We start from the raw sequence: 5,000 nt of genomic DNA, 5'->3' as shown, positions 1-5,000 counted from the left end.
CAAACCCTATGAGACTCCCGACCCTCGAATCCCCGCAAGCAAAGGAATCCGAAAGAAACTCCGCCCCACCAAAAGAATCTGACCACAAAGGAAATCCCAGTTACCCCAAAAAAAAGAACCCATAGCCCCAAAAAGAACTTCGAACTCAGGAGAACCTCCAAGGAAATCCCTGCCACAAAAACGAACCCTCTTGAAGAAATCTGACCCCAAGAACATTTAAAAGAATCCCGACCCTAAGGTTCCCTGTCTTCTAAAGGAACCCCTGGTCTCCAAGAACCTATAGCCCTAGGAGAACCCCCGGCCCCAGAATCCCTGGCTTCAGGAGAAACCCCGGGCTCCAGAAAAATCCCCCCGGACCCCAGGAGAACACCCGGATACCAGGAGAACACCCGGCCCCAGGAGAACTCCCCGGCCCCAGAAAACCCCACCCCCCGTGTTCGAAGAAGATCACCCGGCTTCCGGGGAACCCCTGGCTTTCAAGAAAACCCCGGCTCCAGGGACCCAAAGGGAACTACGACCCCCAAAAGAACCCCAGGCCGATGGAGAGCCTTCGGGGTCAAAGAGAACCTCCAGGGAACCAAGAGAACCTCTCGGGTCAAAGCGAACCTCCTGGGATCCAAGGAAATCTCCCGGGGTCCAAGAGAACCGTCCGGGGTCCAAGAGAACCATTCGGAGTCCAAGAGAACCTCGTGGGGGTCCAAGATAATCTTCTGGGGTCCAAGATAATCTTCCGGGGTCCAAGATAATCTTCCGGGGTCCAAGATAATCTTCCGGGGTCCAAGATAATCTTCCGGGGTCCAAGATAATCTTCCGGGGTCCAAGAGAACCTTCCGGGGTCCAAGAGAACCACCTGGGGTCCAAGAGAACCTTCCGGGACCAAGAGAACCTTCCGGGGTCCAAGAGAACCCAGGGAACCAAGAGAACCAGGAAAACTTCCCGGGGTCCAAGAGAACCACCCGGGGTCTAACAGAAACACCAGGGGTCCAAGAGAACCACCTGGGGTCCAAGAGAACCACCCGGGGTCCAAGAGAACCTTCCAGGGTCCAAGAGAACTTTCCGGGGTCCAAGAAAACCACCCGAAGTCCAATAGAAATTCCCGGGATCTAAAAGAACCACCTGGGTTCAGATATAATCTTCCGGGGACCAAGGGTACCTCCCGGGGTCCAAGAGAACCTCCCGGGCTCCAAGAGAACCTCCTTGGCCCCCAAGAGAACCTCCCTGGTTCCAGCAGGACCCCTCCTGGTTTTAGGAAACCTCCCTAGGACAAAGAGAACCTTCCAGATCCAAGAGAACCTCCCAGGCCTAAGATAATAACCCCGGTCCCCCCCCCCCCAAAAAAAAAAAAAAAAAATCCATTCTTACCGAAACCGAATGTTCTGCTGTTCTGGCCTTGTTCTGTATATAGTGTATTTTATTTTGCTAAAATAAATATCTATATCTTTTACGAACTTGAAAATTTGTGTTTATAATGTTTTAACGCGTATACAGGAATACTAAATGTAGGTTATATATAATTTTTTTCGATATTTTGTGTAGTATATAATAAGTGGAAAAATAAAACATTTGCTCACTAACTCCAGTTGCGTTTGTGTAATCTTAGATCCATACATAAGAATACACAGTTTTGGTCTCCGTCTTATAGAATGGATGTTAATTCGATAGAATCTGTAGAGGACAATGACCAAAATGATACATGGGCTCGGAAATTTACCTTACGAAGAGAGGTTCAGGCATCTTGACTTACACTCTCTGGAAAGACGCAGAGTGCGGGGTGATCTAATAGAGGTGTTCAAGTGGATCAAGGGTTTTAACTAGGGGGATCCAGACAAGGTCATCATATAAAGACAACAAGGCAGGACTCGCAGTAATGGATCTAGATTTGATAAATTTAGATTTAAGAAGGAAATAGGCAAGAAATGGATAACTATGGATGGGGATGACAGGTGGTAGGGGACATGGAACTGCCTAGTGTAGGCCTTATGGTTTCTTGCAGTCTCCTTAATTCTGATGTTTTTATATACACATACAAACGAGCACGCACACACACTGGAGTTGGAGAGAGGTCATCTATAGGAAGATTATCTGATAAAATTATTTTATTTTTAATCATTTGTTTTCGCATATATGTGTTTGAAAGTGACTGTGGATCCATTTCATGGGTGTACAGTAGAATTTGATTTATTTTATTTTATTTTATTTGTCTATTATTGTATTAATTTATTTTTTGTAACATTAAGAATTGAATGTCGTATTTAACAAATCATATTTGAATTTGTCATAACGACATTTGATAACCGGTTCCAGACAACGTTAGGAAGTAAAATAAGAAGAATGTTGAATTAATTTAGCAACGATTTTATGCGTATTTACTAAATGGCACAAAATTATCAACAGTTGACAAACTACATGGAATAATGAATTATGTGAATAAAACGAATGGTTTGTGACTGTTAAATCAAACTCAATAATTCCTTTTTGTCTTGATTGACTATTTTTATTTGTTTATTTTATTAATATTTATTATTCACATCCACGCACATTAAAAGACCCAAACCCTAGGGTACTGGTTGGAAAACTCCCAGACCCTCTTATGCCTTTACTTTCTTTTTTAGGAATGTCCCCTTTTGGGGCTACAGGTAGTAGGACTCCTAATCCCATCCCACGTCCCTTTTTTGTCGACTGTTACGACTCAAGTGGAAATACTTGGAAAAAAAGGAGAATGAGTATAAGAAGAAGTTGAGAGAGGAGTGGGAGAGAGTAAAGGATAGAGTAGAACTAGGAGTGGAGGAGGAATGGGGGTGGTTCAAGAAGGGAGTCATAAGGTGTGCAAAGATGGTGTGTGGAACAAGGAGGGCGGGAGGAAATAGAAAAAAGGATAGATTGGATACAAATTAAGATGAGGGAATCGTATGAGAGGTGTAAAGTAAAGAGAGAGGAAGTTAAGCATAAGATAAAGGAAGTAAAGGAGAGACCAGATGTGAAATGGGGAAAGAGTATGACAGAAAATTTTGAAATTAATAAAAAGATGTTTTGGAAGGAAGTTAGAAGAGGAAGAGGAGGTGAATCAAGTTGAGAAGAAAAGGTAAATGGTGCAGATGGAGAGATGATAATGGAAGAGAAGGCAGTGAGAAGAAGGTGGGCAGAGTATTTTAGGGAGTTTCTAAATGTGAAGGAGGATAGGGAGGGAAAGGTAGTTGCAGTGGGAAGCGTTAAGAAAACGAGAGTGATGAGTGAGGAAAATGGAGGAGAAATAGGGAAAGATGAAGTGAAAGCAGCTGTTAAGATGATGAGAGCAGGTAAAGCACCTGGGTTGGATGGATGCCATGCAGATTGTCTGAAGAAAGGAGGTACAGTGATGGTGGACTGGCTGGTGAGGTTATTCAATGTTTGTTTAAGAGAGGGTAGAGTGCCGGAGGACTGGAGGAGTGCCTGTATAGTTTCCGCTTTTCAAAGGAAAGGGGGACAAGTGTGAGTGTAGTAGTTACAGAGGGATCAGCTTGTTGAGAGTAGTTGGGAAGGCTTATGGGAGGGTGTTGATTGAGAGGATTAGGAGAGGAAGAGAGGGAGTAATTGGTGAGGAACAGTGTGGTTTTAGGAAAGGTAGGGGTTGTGTAGATCAGATCTTTGTGGTAAGACAGATATGTGAGAAAGCTATAGGAAAAGGTACGGATGTTTTTTTGGCTTTTATGGATCTGGAAATGGCTTACGACAGGGTAGGCAGGAAGGCACAGTGGGAGGTATTGCAGATATATGGGATAGGAGGAAAGCTGTTAAGAGCAGTCAAGAGTTTTTTATGAGAGTAGTGGAGCTTGTGTTAGGATTAGAAATGGAGAGAGTGACTGGTTTGAGGTAAAGGTGGGACTTCGTCAGGGGTGTGTTATGTCTCCCTGGCTGTTCAATCTTTACATGGATGGGGTGGTGCGAGAGGTGAATGCAAGGGTAGTGGGTCAGGAGTTGGAGATGATTAAAGAAAATGGAGAAAAGTGGGAGGTGAGCCAGTTGTTGTTTGCTGGCGACACTGCGCTTGTAGCAGGATCAGAGGAGGAATTGAGGAAGTTAGTGACAGAGCTTGAGAAGGTGTGTGAAAGAAGGAAGCTGAAGATAAATGTGGGCAAAAGTAAGGTGATGAGATGTACAAGGGGAGAGAGTGACAGTAGGCTGGAAGTGAGCATTAAGGGTGAGAAACTGGATGAAGTGGATAGTTTCAGATACTTGGGTGAGAATGTGACAGGAAAGGGAGGAGTGGGGGTGGAGGTAGAATGTAGATTGAGAGAAGCGAGTAAATGCCTTGGTGGATTAAAAAGTGTAATGAGAAATAGACATCTGGGAATGGATGCTAAGAGGAGGTTATATGAAAGAGTGATTGTCCCAACAGCAATGTACGGGGCAGAAACATGGAACATGAGAGAGGAAGAGAGAAGGAGTTTGAATGTGTTTGAGATGAAATGTTTGAGAAGTATGATAGGGGTTACTAGGCTAGATAGAGTGAGAAATGAAGAGGTGAGGAGGAGAACAGGGGTGGAAAGGGAGTTGGGAGATAGGGTTGATGAAAGAGTATTAGGATGGTTTGGACACAAGGAAAGAATGAGTGAAGAAAGATTAGTAAAAGAAGTGTGGAAGGCGGAGGTGGAAGGAGTGAATATGAGGGGGCGTCCTAGGATGAGATGGATGGATGGGGTGAAAGGGGCTTTACAAAAGAGAGGAATGTCTGTGGAGGAAGGACGGGAGAGGACAAACGATAGGGGTGAATGGAGAGGGGTTGTGTATAGATGATGCTGTGATGCATGAGGGGGAGTGGGTGGGGGATGGGGGGTGAGGAAGTATGTATGAGAAAAACTTTGACGCAGCCCGAAGGGATTCCTCCCCGTCTTCTTCTTTCCTGCATGAGGGGACGGAGAGGGGGGGGGGGTCGCGGAATTTATGAAGCGGCCTTGCTGTGGATGTGCTGTCTTGCGACACTGCTTCTGACCCAGGGCAGTTGACAGATGCAGGGATGACCC

The sequence above is a fragment of the Oratosquilla oratoria genome, chromosome 15 (assembly GCF_046742065.1).
Source record: "Oratosquilla oratoria isolate Oo_2021 chromosome 15, ASM4674206v1, whole genome shotgun sequence".
In the NCBI taxonomy this organism is placed as follows: Eukaryota; Metazoa; Arthropoda; class Malacostraca; order Stomatopoda; family Squillidae; genus Oratosquilla; species Oratosquilla oratoria.
Note: the sequence above shows the minus strand (reverse complement) of the source record.